This window comes from Gopherus flavomarginatus, chromosome 1 (genome assembly GCF_025201925.1).
Source record: "Gopherus flavomarginatus isolate rGopFla2 chromosome 1, rGopFla2.mat.asm, whole genome shotgun sequence".
Classification (NCBI taxonomy): domain Eukaryota; kingdom Metazoa; phylum Chordata; order Testudines; family Testudinidae; genus Gopherus; species Gopherus flavomarginatus.
In genome coordinates, this window is record NC_066617.1 from 305,047,528 (window position 1) to 305,065,882 (window position 18,355).

Consider the following 18,355-nt stretch of genomic DNA (forward strand, 5'->3'; position numbering starts at 1 on the left):
GTTTATACTGCCCTCACCACCAGTATCTGAGTTTCTTCCTGTGCATTAAGCAGTTGTGACTAACATCTGTCATGTTTAGTTCATTAGTTGTCTCATCGTCTCCCCCTGGGGAGAGTTGTGTGTGCAGAGTAGGGCTTTGTTTTATTAAGGCTTTTTTTCTTTTAATTTCTTATATGTACACAGTGCTATGTATTTATATTAGAGAACATAGGTTGAAGAAATCCACCTTGCACTTGGAACGGAAGGTGGTGAGGCTTTACAATGGTCTTTAGTTCCAGCCATCCTGAAGAAAAAAATATGGCAATATCTTTTGCAGCTGTGTTCCTACTGGGCCTGGTCTCACATATTAATTACCATGGATTATTATGTTATTATTAGTGTTTATTTTGAGAATATTCCTGTCATCTTTGTACCAAACAAACAAAAACCAAAACCAAAAACCATTGTAAAGCTTAGACACACACATTTATTCATCTAAATCTTTCAGCAGGCATCATACAGATTAATGTTACTCATTTTTGGACACCATTTTTCCACAGAAATATGGAAGACTTTCAGAGCTGGAGATCTGCCCTTTGGAGAATATGAATGTAGATCAGGAATTAGATCAGTTCCCAATTAAATGCTAAGACTGAAGTCAGTCCTTCATATGCACAGCTCAGTCAAAATGTTGGTGATCCACAGCATAGGTTTTTAGATAGCATGTGAATCTAAGGGACAGATTTTCAAAATTACACCCACAAAATATATGCATACATTTACTGTACACAAAGAATCAATATGGCACAGACATGTTTTTTGTGGCTTACCTATAATTTTTATGAAAGAAAAGCTAAGTTTGTTTTTTTTAATATGTGCTTCCTCATATTTTTATTCCTTTGGCTCCAAGTGGTGCTCTAAGTATCTAAAACTAAAATATACATCTCCATTACTCGTGTGGTTTCATTTGTCTTTCACTATGGAACATATTGGCAATAATTACAAACTGGAGCTATTAAAGCAAGGACTGTCAATGTATTAAAGAAAAATTGGGATCAGCTTTCAGATACTAGAGAAAACAATATTAGGAGAAATGGGAAAACAAGAAAGAGAGAGGGAGTCTGGAACAACAGCCCTTGGTCTTCTTTTTTTCCTGTTTCATGTTCTTATTGTCTACTGAGAGTTAAATTCATGAATTCATATTTGTCAGAATTCACATTAGGCCGTTGACACTATATGTCAGCTTTCATAATTCCATTTTTCTGATATCTCTTGTAACGTGCACCCCATTGCTTTTTGGACAGAGATTGAGACAGAAATACCTCATACCTACCTATTGGAACATTGCCAGATAGTGTTTCCTAGTCATATGGCTAAATTAGTTACTGAAAGACTTGCAAGTACCGAGGAATGGAAAACCTGCCTTATGAAAGGAGACTCAAAGAGCTTGGCTTGTTTAGCCTAACCAAAAGAAGGCTGGGGGGGATATGCTTGTTCTTTATAAATATATCAGAGGGATTAATATTAGGGAGAGAGAGGAATTATTTAAGCTTAGTACCAGTATAGACACAAGAACAAATGGGTATAAACTGGACACTAGGAAGTTTAGACTTGAAATTAGATGAAGGTTTCTAACCATTAGAGGAGTGAAGTTCTGGAACAGCCTTCCAAGGGGAGTAGTGGGGGCAAAAGACATAACTGGCTTTAAGACTAAGCTTGATAGGTTTATGGAAGGGATAGTATGATGGGATATCTTAATTCTGGCAATTGATCTTTGATTATCAGCAGGTAAGTATGCCCAGTGGTCTGTGATGGGATGTTAGATGGGATGGGATCTGAGTTACTGCAGAGAATTCTTTCCTGAGTGCTGGCTGGTGAGTCTTGTCCACATGCTCAGAGTTTAGCTGATTGCCATATTTGGGGTCAGGAAGGAATTTTCCTCCAGGGCAGATTGTCAGAGGCCCTGGAGGTTTTTCGCCTTCCTCTGCAGCGTAGGACATGAGTCACTTGCTGGTGGATTCTCTGCAGCTTGAGGTCTTCAAACCACAATTTGAAGACTTCAATAACTCAGACATAGGTTAGGAGTTTGTTATAGAAGTGGATGGGTAGGGTTCTGTGGCCTGCTTTATGCAGGAGGTCAGACTAGATGATCATATTGGTCCCTTCTGACCCTAAAGTCTGTGAGTCTAAGGGAATACACAGTAGTTACATTTTTTTAAAAGAGCTGGTATACATTTTGCAAAATCACCTAAGGCCAGGTCTAGTGTAGAAAAATGGTGCATGTTGACATTTTGAAAACATTTTTCTTAGTGTAGACTTGGCCTAACTGACTTAGGAGCCTAAGTCCATTGACTTCAGTATTCTAGAAAAATATTACCCCATGCATGATTACCACACAGATGAGATAGATGCCAGTGGGGCTGGTATGCCTGCTGGTGGGGCTAACTCCTCTGGCCCTGAATCTTGTATGATAGGGAGATAGATTTTAAAAGGAAGGAAGTTGCAATAATCAGGGTCAGGGAGGAACAGGATTGCCCTAAGTGACACACTTTAGGAATGACTCTTGAAGCCATGGAGGGAATTTCTTAGCCAGGGAGACTTTCACACTGACCCTGAGGAGAGTACAGTGGTCTTCCAAGTGAGCCTGACTTAGAGGCTCAGCCAGAGGGATTTCCCCAACCACTCCCTTTGTTGGTGTTGGATTGAGACTTCCTGCTCCCTTCTTTGCTGGGGCAACAGAGAAGGAGTATCTTCAAATATAATGGGGTTTGTGATTTTCATTTTGATCCCCCATCTGAACAGACTTAAGAAGGCCCACAAAGCACCTCCCTTGCACATAGCAAGGAAGTGGGGCCTGTGCTGGGACCACATAGTGTAGATAATTGGGTGTGCTCAGGTCCTCCTGTTGCCGGCACAGAGTGCCCGAGGGTGGCAATGGTTGGGTCCGTTGCCTGGTGTGCTTCGCAACCAATAGAACACACCAGGGTGGAGAAGTAACCAAACTTTATTTGAGCTCAAATAAGACGCCTGGAGCCACACAGGACTCAGATCAAGCGCACCAAACAAACAGCTTACGTAACTATTTATACTGGAACCAAAACTGATACACATTATAACATGATCTGTCACTCACACAGTCCCCACCCAAGGCTAAGTCTGCCTAGTAACAGTTCAGTTTCCCTCCCAAAGGTTAAATCTGCCCAGCAACTGAGGGAGTAGGAGTAGCCTCTCCCAACAAGGGCAACCTGAGGTCAAACATGGAGGAGTAAAACTCAAAATGGAGGAGCTGGTGCACTATGGCTCAGAACAAGAGAACTTCATCGGCTCTCATGGCCTTCCATTCTCCCTAATTACCTTGGTTATACCAAGTGCGTCCCCAATACTCCCACCCTCTCACTATTACCCCTATGTGTTTTAAAAACTAATTTAAAAACTTGGGTGAGGGGCACTAGTAATAGTGCCTTTTCCTTTCCTTGTACATGGTTTCTTTGTGTATTGCTGGAACCCTTCTTTTTTAAAAAGATATTGACACAAACCTTGGGTGTGGCTGAGCCTTCTTTTGGGGTAGGATATGAAGAGGAGGCAAAGACATCTTTGTAATTCCCTGAGTTTAGCTCCAGTGCAATTCAGAACAGCAGCAGAAGGAATGATCTGGCCCAGAGTTGTATTAAAGCAAATGAATAATGTGCATTTTAAATATTTAAAAGCCTACCATGGTGGTGTACAAGAACATTTTTGTATTCATACTAGAACTATATGAATCTAGTACTTCCAGTCTTCCACAATACTTCCAAAGACTGCTGCTGATAGTATTTATCCAATATGACTCTAACTCTGGACTGTACCTTAAATGTTTTGTATGGCCCATATAATGTTGCAGAAGGAAAACATACGTTGAAGAATATATAGGGATTTGAAAAATTACACTGCAGTCTAAAATGACTCTGCAAAATAAAGTCCAATGTATTTACCATAAAAGAGAATAATGAATCAATCTAGAGTATAGCATATAATTTATCAACATTAGCCTTGGACAGTGCATCAATCACAGTATGATTGATTTAAGCGTGTAGATTTTTAACATTTTGAACAGGTGGCCAACTTATAACAACAGTTTAAACTTTTATAGCATCTTTTCATGCTGAGGTAGCTCACAGTGTTTTAAAATTACATTAAAATTAAAATATAATCTATCCTGCAGAGTTAATAATTAGCTGATGTCAGTGAAAGCTAATCAGTCTTAAGTGTAGACTTAAATAAGGGAGAAATAGGAACATCATGGCAATGAGTTTCCTCCAAGCAGATGCAAGGTAGTTGAAAGAGCAAACACTTTGAGTGACATTTCAGGAGTGACGATTCAGAAGCCCATATTAGTTGACCTCTTCTACCTTCCAGTAAGGAGACTCAAACACAGGCTTTGTCTTTGTTTGCACAGGGATAAGGAGTTTGAAACATGTTTGGAAAGCTAATTGTGGCCTGGGCTGTCCTAAAATGCAGCCAACAGCTGCCTGTTCCCTTTCCCTTTAGTGAAGAGAGATAATAGACTGAAGAGGAAGGATAGTCCTTCAGTTAGGGTGCTTGCTTAGGCTGTGGGGCATGTGGATTCAATTCCCTACTTAGTCATAAACTTGCCCTGGCCAAGTCACTTCCCCTCTCTGTGCTTCAGTTCCCTATCTGAAAAAAGGGGGGATCTTTTTCTTCTTAGTGTATGCACAACGTGCCTCAGCTGGTATGTAACCAGGATTCATCACCAAATGCGGTCCACTGATTGGATCAGTAGCTTACCTGACCTGGCTCAGGTACTGACGGGGAGTGCAATGTGAACACTGATCCATGGCCCCCAAAACGAGGATAATTATACTGGAGTGTTGTGAGCGTATATACCATAGAGAAGAAAGAGAGTTCTGATGAATAAACTTGCTTTTGTCTAGCAAAGAGACAAGCAGAAGAGAATCTTATGGTTTTATGCATTTATTATTGGGGAAAAATATGTAAATGTACATGCAGATGAAGTATAGCCCTCTGGTTCTTGTCAAGCTGCCAATGTGGGCATTCATGTTGCAAAGTTTGGGCACCCTGTAGGGCTTTTATGTCAGCCTAAGCACCTTGTTAATATTATAAAACTTGACTGATAATAAGTGCAATTAGGTCAAGATTGAGGCCACACCAGTGAACTGCCTAGCGCCAGGATTCTTGACTATAGAGAATGGCTATACACAGAACGATCAAAGAAGAACAAGAATGTATTATTAAAGAGATGATTGAAACCAGCAATCAACACTTAAAATTTCTGGGACGTTTGTACTTCTGTCATCAAGACAGAACAGCAGAAGCAGAGCAGGGTTTATCTTCAAACCATACATTGAAAGAGAGTCAAAAGAGGCAGAAATATTCATTTTCCTGGTTTGAATACAAAAGTGTTCATGCATCACCTCTGTGATAAGTTTTAATATATTTCAAATGCACATTATCCATTTGCTTTAATAACTTGTCTTTGGTTACATATACATTAAATAACTATAAGTATTTTTTAATAACTGCATCATGTAAGAAATAAATGTGGGTGCCCTGTACATGCTAATCCAATGACAGAACAGCAGATAACATGTTAAACTGGGTAAAACTGTTTGTATCAATTTTGTCTTTTGAAAAGCATTTATAGCAAGTTAAATTAAAATACTTATTAAATGTCAGAAGTTCTAATAAGTGACTGATATCTAATTAATGTGCCATGTGATAATTTTAAAATGTTAATTAATGCCTCAAAACTCAATAAGTGGTACTTGACCTGTTAATTTATATCAGAAAAATATACAATAATTGTCTCCTAAATAAAATGCTTATAGCACTTCATTTAAAGTGTTAGCATATAGTGTTAACATAGTGGCAGGCTGATTTAACAGAAGACCTTAATGTAGGGATAAACTATGAACTTTTGCTTCCTGGCTTGACGGAGAATAAGCATTCTAGCTTTCTTGTTTTCTTCTAAAGTTATATGGGGAGTTCATGATTTTGAGTGAACGGAATTATAATCACAGGCTAGAGCATTCTGTAATTCAGGCAGTCAATATGCAAATGTATTCATAGAGCTCTGCCAATGCACATCAGACCTAAATTGCAATATGCCCACTGTCTCTGTACTGAGTATCCCTTGGGTAGATTGACAATGATGATGTGATGGGGATGAATTTCTGTTGCTTACTGAACCAGACCACCAAAGTATTGGCTAGAAAAGAAGACTAGTCCAGAGGTAGCATATTATACTTAAATGTGGGCTGACTTGGATTCAAATTCCTTCTCTACCACTGCCTTCCTGCGTGACTTTAGACAAATCACTTACTTTATCTGAGCCTTGGATCCTACACCTCTAAAATGGGGATTATTCATAGATTCTGGGACTGGAAGGGACCTTGAGAGATCATTGAGTCCAGTCCTCTGCCCTCATGGCAGGACCAAATACTGCCTATACCATCCCTGATAGACATTATCTAACCTACTATTAAATATTTCCAGAGATGGTGTCATGGTATAATTCCCCACTCTGAACCTTAGCGTCCAACAGATGGGGTACCAGCATGAATTCCTCTAAGCTCAATTACCAGCTTAGACCCTGTAGCGCTGCCACCAACCAGGAATTCCAGTGCCTGGTACACTCTGGTCCCCACAAAACCTTGCCCGGGGACCCCCAAGACCCAGACCCTCTGGATCTTAACACAAGGAAAGTAAACCCTTTCCCTCAGAGTTGCCTCTCCCAGGCTTCCCCTCCCTGGGTTACCCTGGAAGATCACTGTGATTCAAGCTCCTTGAATCTTAAAACAAAGAGGAAAATGCACCTTCCCCCCTCCTTCTCTCTTCCCCTCTCAGATTCTCCCTGAGAGAGACAGTAATCCTAACACAGAGAGAAATTAGCCTCTCTCTCCCCCTTCTCTCCTTTCTCCCCACCAATTCCCTGGTGAATCCAGACCCAGTCCCCTGGAGTCTCACCAGAATAGAAAAAAAACAATCCAGTTCTTAAACAAGAAACTTTTATTTAAAGAGAGAAAAACAGTAAAAATTATCTTTGTAAATTTAAAAAATGGAATAGGTACAGGGTCTTTCAGCTATAGACACTGGGAATACCCTCCCAGCCTAAGTACACAAGTACAAATTAAAATCTTTTCAGCAAAATACCAATTTGAACTCCTTTCAGCCAAATACACATTTGAACTCCTTCCAACCAAATACACATTTGCAAATAAAAAAACCAACCATAAGCCTAACTCGCTTTATCTACCTAGTACTCACTAGTGTGAACTTATAAAAGCCTGTATCAGAGAGATTGGAGAGAAATCTGGTTGCACGTCTGGTCCCTCTGAGCCCCCAGAATGAACAACAACCAAAAACTCACAGCACACACAAAAACTTCCCTCCCTCAAGATTTGAAAGTATCCTTCCCTCCTTCAAGATTTGATTGGTCCTCTGGTCAGGTGACAGCCATGTTCACTGTTCTTGTTAACCCTTTCCAGGCAAAAGAGATATGAAGTACTTCTGTTCCATTAACTTTTAACTATCCGTTTATGACAGATGGAGATTCCGCAGCCAAGCCTTCCCTCTTCACAGGGGCATTGTGAAGATAAATATATTAAAATTGCCTGGTGCTCAGATACTGTCGTAATGGCAGCTGTATAAGGTCTCAGATGTCCATTTGTAACTAGGGATGAGTGACATTATTCGTTGTGAAGAATTACCTTTTTGTCCTTGCAGAGTAGTCACACAAAGTGTATTATTTCCTCAGATTGATCTCTTACCATCATTGAGTAATTTTATTGCACTTTTTTATTTTATGGATTAATTACTAGCAGTTTGATGTCAGTATTCCATACCAGAAACCCTTTATTTAATGAACGCTGATTTTTATACAACTTTCTGTTTATCTAGAGTTATTGTTTTTTTCTCCTCTAATCCAATAGTTGGTTATTGTATTTCCCATGATTATGAGAAACTCTCATTTTACAAATTTTTGGTCCTCTCTTGAAGCTTTTGTAAAATCAAGACTATCAGAATTTTGTTCTGTGTTGCTTAGTTATGATTGTGTGATGGGGTGTACTCCTTATACTGACTCTCCAAGGACCAAGTTAGGTCAAGTGGGTGCAATCAACCAATTATGGGGAGATTCAGGCTGGAGAAAGCTAATTAGAAGAAATCTCACCTGTGAGGTAAGGGAGAAGGCAGCGGGAGAAGAAACACGGTAGGAAGGAATCCAGGGGTGAGATCAGTAGGGCTGGTGAAGATGAAGATCTTAACTTTTCACTACAGGGCCTTGAACTGGAACTCAGAGTAGAGGGTGAGCCTGGGTTCCCTTATCAGCCACTGCAAAGTGGTGTTATTAAGGAAAGTGGATATGAAGACTGCTGCAGTCCCTGCTGGAATGAAATATTCAGGGCAGCAAGCATAAGGATTGCCAGATGCTGCTTGTGGAAAGAGCTTTGAAAGATGATTTCGAAGGGGAAAACACTGAATGACCTGGCCAGATGGCTGAGTCACAAAGAGGAAATTGCAGCTTTTGGTGTGGGCAAGGGGCCACAGTATGAAAAAGAGACAAAGTGACAGAGTGCAACTGCAGAAAGGGGTGTTGGTCTGGCAGAGCTAATCCCCAGAACCACCAGGAGGAGTTGCCATTCAGCGGTGAATAGGGTAGCCCCATCACAAATTGATTAGACATGGTACTGTTTCTTTTTCATTATGGGATCCCTCCTGGTAAGCATATTCACATGTGCACATTTCAAATCTGGCTTCTTTGAATATTTGCTCATGTGAGTTTTCAGGTTCATTTTCCAAGAACATTTAAGTTGGAATTTGGCTCAAAGGTTCTGGTCAGTCCTTACTTTAAAAGAAACCGTTTGTTTTTCCCTGGGTTTATATAACATGAAGCTTATATAGTTTCTCAGTATGAGCCTAATTCTGTATTATGCTGCGTACTTGTTACATAAGTAGTTCCACTGAAGCCTTCATAGTAAGGCTCTACTTAAGATGAGTAGGGGTATGAGAATCAGGCCCTATCTGAACGTTCTAAATGAATGGCTAGCTACAGCATATCAGTGCAGCTCATTTTTAAGTTGAACAGTACAACCTAAATTACAGAAGCACACACATAAAAGAATTTTCTAAGTTAAGGATCTTTATTAACCTTATTATGACAGTATGAGACATGTTCCAAGTTCCTATCCCTGTTGGAAACATTCTCTTTCCTGGAGTGCTAATGTGTGTTGGCTCCCACACAAAATTCCCTATAATTTCCCTTTTTTTTTTAATAATTACCCTTGATACAACACCTCTGAACATTCAGAATGCTTGATTGCCAAACAAAATATTGTAAAAAGGATTCACTGTTAAAATGTAATAGGCTTTCTCAGCTACAAAATATCATAACTGAAGTCAATGGAGTTACCTGGGCATAAAAAAGGTGTAAAGAAGCAGGGAATTAGGCCCTCAGGTAGCGTTATCCATGTTAAGAAATAACTGCTCTGAACAACTTTGCACTGTTTGAGTCACTAGAGGATCAGCTTTTTAGAGACAACAATAAAATTAATTCCTGGCAGAGATATGTGCCATGATCATAACTTCCGCAATTATAGCAAACAATGGTTGTTTCGCCTGGATTGGTGTCCTTGGAGTTATGACCTTGTGTCACTGAGAGAAGCATTCAGCAGTGTCAATGACTGACACTGGCAAGCCTCCCCTGTAAGGAATCCTAAATAGCACAGCCACCAGCAGCAACAGCTACTAATGGAAAAAAATGCAGAAAAGAAACAATCTCACCACTGCCCCCCAGTCACTAAAGGAAAAATGGAACATTCATTTAATTTAGTTCTAAAGTTCCTGAATCAACTGTTGGTTACGCTGGTGTAAATCAGGAGTAACTTCCTTGAAATTACTGGTATATTATTGGTATAAATAAGATGAGAATTAGGACTAAAAGACCCAGATCCTCAAAGGCATTTAGGAACCTAACTCTCATTGAAATCAATGGATGTTAGGCACCTATAACCTTTGAGGATCTGGGCTTAAGTATTTATTTTTGGTATCTTTTGATCAATAAACTAAGTTTCCCCCACCACCTGCAGGAATCTTTCTAAAACAAAAGATATGGATTAATCATCTATTTTTTTTTCTATTTGTTAGTAGGAACTTGTATTACAACTCTAATTCAAACCCTTCTAGACTTTTCCTTTCTCTAGCAAGATGTGGATGGGATTTACATTAATTCACGTAGGTATGAGCAAATACTAAAAATGCTAGCCTCAGGCTGGCAACTTTCCTGAGGCTTGCAGGAAAGAGTTAATCCGTTTGTCTGAGAAGGAGCACAGTTGGTTGCAATTAGTGAAAAGATGTTCCGTGCAAAGATATTCAGTGAGGGTGAGGGATCTGAGACTAGCTGTGGAGATTATATAAAGTTATGTGTAGGGTTGGTCTGAGAGTGACTAGGAAAGACCTGAGAGGAGTGTTTCTGCAGATACTAACCAAAAAAGGTAAGTGCTTGGCAAAGAGAAGCGTCCAACACTCTGAAATGGAGTTTCCTACTCAGAGAGAATTGGGGCAGGAGCAAAATTAATGGGAAGTCTTGTTAGGGAGATGCTGCAAAGCCCTGATTCAAGGGCGGTTATGGGAAGCTTGGAAACAAGAGTGAATACTTTATTGTTTAATACCAATAAACCAGACCCTGGAGGAAGAGACTTCAGATAAAGCAGCATAAGCTGTGTAGTAAGAATAATAAAAATGGCTGACACTAGAAACTGGCTTCTTTCTTCTTCCTCCTACTCTCCACTTCCTGTGCCATGACTGCTCCTGGATAAATCTGCTACTAGAACTGTTTGATAATTTTTCAACTTTTGTTATGGGAAAAATTCCTTTTCAAAGATAAAAAGAACTCTCATGGAAAATACTTGTTTCCTTTGACACTTTTTTTGTTGGAAAATCAGAAAAATACTTGGGTTATATTTTTATCTTACTTTACAAAAACTGAGTTTATTTTTCTTAAAATTGAATTTGTATTGAATTACTGGGTTTGGAAAAAAAACTTTTTATTGCTGAAAAAGTGTGAGAAATAATTTTTTTTTAAAATCACAGTAGTAATTGGTGCTACCAAGTAGAGCAACCGGCCGCTGAGCCTGCTCCCTTCTGTGTTATTGGATATAGGAGATTCTTGGCATGAGCTACTGTTGCTGCAGTAAGCTTAGGCAATTCTTATGATTAATGTTTTTGGGTTGCTTGTTTACATGAATTGTGGTTACTTCAATGTCACCATGGCAATTTACGTCAACCGAGGTACTGGCCCATGTGATTAGTGACATCTGAACTAATCAAAGAATCTTTCTATTTAGACATATTATGCTTATTTATTGGCAATTACTAAGTGTACTAGAACCTTTCCCCAAAAGAAACTGGCTTGTATTGAAGGAGACTGAGGAAATGGTTGTGGTGTTCTAATACCTGCAATGGAGGCTGGCAGCTGTGGAGGCAGGTCTCACAAACAAAGTTGAAGGGGGAGGAAAGCAAAGTTGGAACATGAAGAATTGGTTGGAATTTCAAGTGGAGCTCCTGGAAGACGAAAAGATAGGGTTTGATACAGGGATGGGAGCCCTTCAGTATGAAAGAAACTTCTACTGACGAAGTGGAATGCAAAGAATGAGAACCTGGACAAGGGATGCACACATATACCCCCAGGTTGACACTGTCTTGAGGGGGAGGGCTTGTGATGGGGTGTGGAAACCCCACACTGGTTAAGCATGGTTTAATAGGACCCTCAGTCCAGTTAGGCTACAGGGTGGCACCTGGAGGATTGTGAGGCATAAATAGTGATCAACCCCAGCTAGAGAGGACCTGGGTCTACGTAAAAGATAAACAGGAACATGGAAAAGAGGCCAAGAAAGAGACCCAAGAGACCCAAGTGAGAGATAGCTGGGCATTTCCTCTCTTGGGCTAAAGGCTGAGAGAAGCCTGGGAGACTTTGAGCCAGAACTCAAAGGGGGACTGGACTCGATGACCTCTCGAGGTCCCTTCCAGTCCTAGAGTCTATGAGTCTATGAGTCTATGAACTAGAGGGGCCTGAGCCAAGAGAAAGCCTGTGAAACACTAAAATAAGAGCAAGAAAGATCATTGAAAGAATTGAACTGATCTCCAGCAAAAGCCCTGAGGAAGGAGGGGCTGCCTGGGACCTGCAAAAGAAGCTAACGGTTTCAATGAAGCCTGCTAGAGGAAGGGAAAAAGCTGGCTGCACACAGTTTTATGGTAAAGGCTACAAGAGATGATGATTTTTACTTTAGCAGGCCCAAAAGAGGGTTCAGTACAGATCTCCGAATGAAGAAGTACCAAGAGATGGGGAGTTCCCAATACAGCAAGCCCAAGATAGGGATTGGTAAAGTAGTGGACATTGAGTGTAATTAGAAGTACATGAGATTTTTTGAGTGGCAAAAAATTGAAGTTCCCTACTACTGAACTTTGGGCATTGTTTTAGGTGAACTTGGGGCTGTATTGCTTCAAAAGGAGTGTGGAACTAATCCATGACCTGGCTGTAGGACTGAACTGAGAGAAGAGGTAGACCACTTGAAGGACCAGAGTAACCTCTAACAGGGGACCCTAGAAAGGAAATTTCTACTATGCTATGCCCAGCCACAAAGGGTGAGTCTATTCTTCTGTGCCACACTAAAGTGGACTTAAGGGTCAGATTGTAAAACCCTTTCAGATGCTAGTGAGCATTCATGTAAGTAAGTGCTTGCTACTGGGTGACATTCATCCACCTGTAATAGACTACTAGGATAAAGCCTGTGTACCAGTTAAGTGCCTGCTAAACCCCGCCTTGTATTGGTCCTTTGTGCAGGAATGAATTTCACCCTAATGTAAGTAGGGGAGTTCAGTTTTAGCCTTGAACTACTCTCTCTCTCTCTCCGGAAAGCAATTGGGTTTAGGAACTACTGCAGCCTGATTTGATGTTCTAGGATCATAAAACATTAGTGTTTTTCTTCTCTCAGCTATAACACAAACGGCTATAACTGAAGGAAACATTTTCTTCTGTCAGGGTTAAGTGAATTAATGCAGACTTTAAGTTGCTTTTATAAGAACATAAGAACGGCCATACCGGGTCAGACCAAAGTCCATCTAGCCCAGAATCTCTCTACCGACAGTGGCCAGTGCCAGGTGCCCCAGAGGGAGTGAGCCTAACAGGCAATGATTACGTGAACTCTCTCCTGCCATCCATCTCCATCCTCTGACAAACAAAGGCTAGGGACACCATTTCTTACCCACCCTGGCTAATAGCCATTTATGGACTTAACCACCATGAATTTATCCAGTGTTCTTTTTGCCATGCAAATAAATAATGCTGACCGTCACACATTATCCAACATTTTGCCATGAAAATGTTGGATAATGTGTGATGGTCAGCACTATTTATTTTCCAACCTTGGTCAAAACCATTACACAGAAAAAATAAGCAAATTGTTTAACATCTCTACTTTTGACTTGGGACTGGAACACATAAATGTATTTTAAAATAACGGCAACTATTTTATGATAAATGCTAAACATATGACTTCCTCTTAGTTCGTGACTATTAAGACAGACACTTAATGGATAGATATATGGTTTTATTTTTATTGTGAATACTGTTTTACATTGTGGATTTCTTGTTGAGATTGCCACTGTTCACTGTTCTTGCTCAATGCCACTTTAGAGTTTATCATTTTGCAGTCATGTCCTTTGATAAGAATGCTTTCCAAGCCTTGTCTGTATATTGCATGCAACTTTAATATTTTGTAAATAAGTCACAGTAGTTGTGATGAGATGTATGAACCCATCCTGGAAGTGAAGGAGTTAAGAAGCGACTTTGGGACCAGGTGACCCTGCCAGCCCCACCTACAGAGCATGCTCTAGCTGGAGGTGGAGCTTAAAAGGGAGCCAGAGAGCTCAGAGGGAGACCTATCTTGAGAGCTCTGAAGAAAAGTGCAGCAGTTACCTTTCTCCTGGTAGAAAGCCTGCCTGCTGAGCCTGGAGGGAGGGCAGGTGAAAGTTCAATTTTGCTTTACTACTTTGAGGCAAACTATATGACTTTAGCAAGAGAGTGGGTGGTAGAAAATGACCCAGGGAGATAACCTGAGTGCTGGACATTGGTACCTCTCACAGAGCTCTGAGCCAGAGCCTAGTCAAGTGGGAAGGCCTGAGTTTTTCTACCAGCCCTCCTCCTCAGGAGTTCATGAGAACCCTCACTTCCAGACTCTCCCTTGGGGAAGAAAGGAGAGACGAAAGATCTTTAGACCCCTGCAGCTGGGATTGGAGACCCGCAGAGCTCAGTAGACTGACTGAAAGTGCCCCCCAGTCAGGAGGATGGGGTTTGAGGGGGAAGGCATATCTTCCTGTGGACTCTGTCACCTGGAAACGGATTAGACAAATTGGTGATCTGACTGGTGGGTTGAGTCTATAACCAACAAAAGGCAGACTGCCATGGGACGTGACTGTGGCCTGGGGGAAATATTGGAGGCAGGCTGAGTCCCCTAACTGCTAAGTGATGCCACCAGCAAACACTGCTCATCACAGTAGTAATGTTGTTCAGATGATGGCCTATGAGTACGGTGATAGGTATGAATCACTTTGGTAGTTCCCATTTTGAATACCAGTTGAGTTATTTGTTTAACAGCCAGTTCAGATAATTCAATTTGAAGCTGGCATAACTAGTGAGGAGAACAGGTGTGATTGAGCTTGTTGAGGCGTTTATAGCAGACACTTGAGCCCTTAGCCTTGGCTATAGCCAAGGAGCACACATCTAACTTGCGAAGGAGTGGCAGTGCAAAGCTGTCTTTAGACTTGCTCAGGCCAACTGTATGCTTGTCCAGCCCTCCGGTATAAACAACAGCAGCTTGAAGGTTATAATAGAACAGTGATTATTGCTTTTCTTGGTCAAATGATGGCACTATATAAAGTATTAAGAGTGCTGAACAGAAGCCAGTGTGCTAAGACAACTCTCTGCACTCAGGGGAATCACAACCTCCTATTGCAGTGAAGGAAGCGGCAGTTGGCCTGAACAGAAGCAGGACACAAATGATACTAGCATAGCTAAGAGACTTATAGGAGGTGGAGAGGCAATGCCCCTGAGAGGGTTAGCCATGTCTTTCTGATTGTATTAATTGACCAATAGGGTTATATGGACCAGGGTCAAGTTGTGCTGTATAGTAGATTTTGACTAGGGCTAGGCAAATATAAACTTCCCTGGCTGCTTTCTTTGGTTCTGACTGAACCCAAACTTTTCAAGTTTGAGTTTGCAGACATCATATCTCAACACAAACATCATGTGGTGATGGCCAAATGCAATGCCTGGGCATCTTATTTCTAAAACTTGAGGCTTTGGTTACAGATATGTTAATTTTGTTAGTGCTTCTGTGTTTTTTTTCAGAACAGTATTGATCTATCTGGAGTTCTGTAATATATGAACAATAAGCATGAATATGAGCAAAACATTGCGAACAGAGATACTTTAGCACTAAAGGTCACTGAACTGTAGTTATACACGTGCTCTTTGAATTGTGTGGGCACTAGAGGTAACATAATTAATCCAGTTTAAGTTAGAATACTGTGGACCCCTTTGGTAACCTTAATTTATGTACCAAACAGGAGTATAACCTTTCTGAAATCATGAAATATTTTGATAATTTATTCCTAACCTTTTATTATTGATGCCTTTTTCTTCAAAGTTCTGTATGGAAACAAAACTTGGGAATCAAAATAACCAAGTGATTCTGTTTTTTGGAAGACTTTAATTCCCATTTTGTACTCATGTGGGGTTTTTTGAGGGCCAAACTTTCAAAAGAGCTTCTGACCCAGGAGCTCCGAGTTAGGCTCCTAAAAGTATTAATGGCAATTTTTTTCAAACAAAAGTCAGCATTTGGCAGTTCCCATTAGTCTCATTTCTGGGAGCACTCTTCAGAAATCTGGCCTCTAAGGAAGTATCTAAACTTTGCTTGTCTGAACTAGTATATTTCATTAATATTCACATGTATGATATTTGGGGTGGGGGGAATATAGGGGACTGAGAGGAGTAGTCAAGCAGTCTTTAAACAGTGATTATGAAAACAAAATATTCATTACAATTAAAAACTCCAAAAATATCTGCTTGTTTCATTGTGAAATATATAGCTGTGCTGATTTATGTCATGTGATTTTACTTTAACGTATCGTATATAATGCATTTTAAGAAGTGGAAAACCTGCTTTGACGCACCTGTTTTGAGTCTCAATTCTGAGCCTACCTGCAGATCACCAGATGTTCTGGTATTTCATTGCTTGCGTGTCTCTACGTGTATTTTATTGTGTTTACTAAAGAAAATGCTTTCAATAAAGTTACTGAAGACATTTATTTCCCTGCTGAGTGACAAACCAGTTTAGAGATTCTCACAAGATGTTCATGATACTCTATTTTGCAACTGCCAGTAAAGGAAGAAGTTCATATAAATAAGTGGCTTAATATGTCAGTGCTGTATGCACTATAATGAGGACAATTTACTGAGGTTTTGTAGCTTGCTAAAATTTGTGTCTTCTGTCCCTTGTATAAAAGAAGCCGATAAAATAAGTAAAATAAAACTGTTATGGAAGCTTACATGCTTAAAGTATGATATGAATTCACTTCCCAAAGAATTTATTCTAACAATCAAAAGGAAAAAAAATGAAGAAATTTCTGAATGAAAATGGATAATAAAAATAGTGTTCATTAAGGAGAATCTTTGAAGCACTAGAAAAACTTGTATGCCTAACTGGGTCTTTCCAACATACATGGAGTTTACTAAGGTGCTGAGGATCACTCTTTAAAAAAACCCAACACACTCCAATTTCATATATCTTAAAGAGGAGATAAATTATCCAATCACATTTAAAATTCAAAAAAATTGTTGTAAAACACAGGACAAGTATATTAAACAGAGAAATGTACAAAAGGTGATGGGGTTTTGTTTTGTTTTTTAAAACACAAGCAGAGAGGTCCAGATTTGTATTCATTATTTCCCATTAGTATGTTGGCTCACTATACACCACCACAAGATACTGAACTATTTTTGTTCATTTTCTCCTATCCCTCTACCCTTTTGTAATGAATACAACAGAAGAGTGGGCACTGTTGCTCTACATTACTACTGCACCTTCCCATTCAGAGTTCTTCATTAGGAGTCTATAAATACAGAGTGAGTTAAGAGATCCTGGAGGAAGCCACCTGTCTAACTTAAGACTGGTGCTACAGAAAATAGTGTTTAATTGCAGTACTATTGTTATTGTAAATCAGATGCTTGAGTTTTGTTTATAAATTGATTGAGGAGTCCTGGACATTGAATGAACATTCCACTGTCATGTATGCATCAGATGTGTTTGTCGTGTCTAGCCCTAGGCAATAAGGCCCAATGCCTTTTGCTGTTCCTTGTTTTTTTTTTCTTACCATCGATCACTTGTTCAACTAGTCTGAAATTGTTCTGTCGGTAACTTCAGTTCCCGTTGCTATGAATAATTAATAGAGGGATTTATTTTGTGGATGTTGCATAGTTGGTATCTGACAAATGTACTTGAAGTGTCTGTTGCCAATTTATTTTGTTGTTATTTCTGCATTACCATGCTGTTTCAGTCAGCATGCTGACAAGAAAAATAACTTGATCTTTATTGTGATGGGGAAAAAAATAAAAGAAATGAACATCCTAATGTAGCAGAAGCACAAAAGAAAACAGGACACTATCACTCTAGGTGGTGATGAGAGTGAAACTACAGTGGTATTTCCAGAAATGGAGTTTCTCCCTGTTTTCAAAAACTACTCCATCAAACATTGGGGATTTTATTAAGCAGTGTCAAAGTTATTCTTAAACTCTACTGTACTCATAGACTCATAGACTCTAGGACTGGAAGGGACCTCGAGAGGTCATCGGGTCCAGTCCCCTGCCCTCATGGCAGGACCAAATACTGTCTAGACCATCCCTAATAGACATTTATCTAACCTACTCTTAAATATCTCCAGAGATGGAGATTCCACAACTTCCCTAGGCAATCTATTCCAGTGTTTAACTACCCTGACAGGAACTTTTTCCTAATGTCCAACCTAAATCTTCTTTGCTGCAGTTTAAGCCCATTGCTTCTTGTTCTATCATTGGAGGCTAAGGTGAACAAGTTTTCTCCCTCCTCCTGATGACACCCTTTTAGATACCTGAAAACTGCTATCATGTCCCCTCTCAGTCTTCTCTTTTAAACAAACCCAATTCCTTCAGCCTTCCTTCATAGGTCATGTTCTCAAGACCTTTAATCATTCTTGTTGCTCTTCTCTGGACCCTCTCCAATTTCTCCACATCTTTCTTGAAATGCGGTGCCCAGAACTGGACACAATA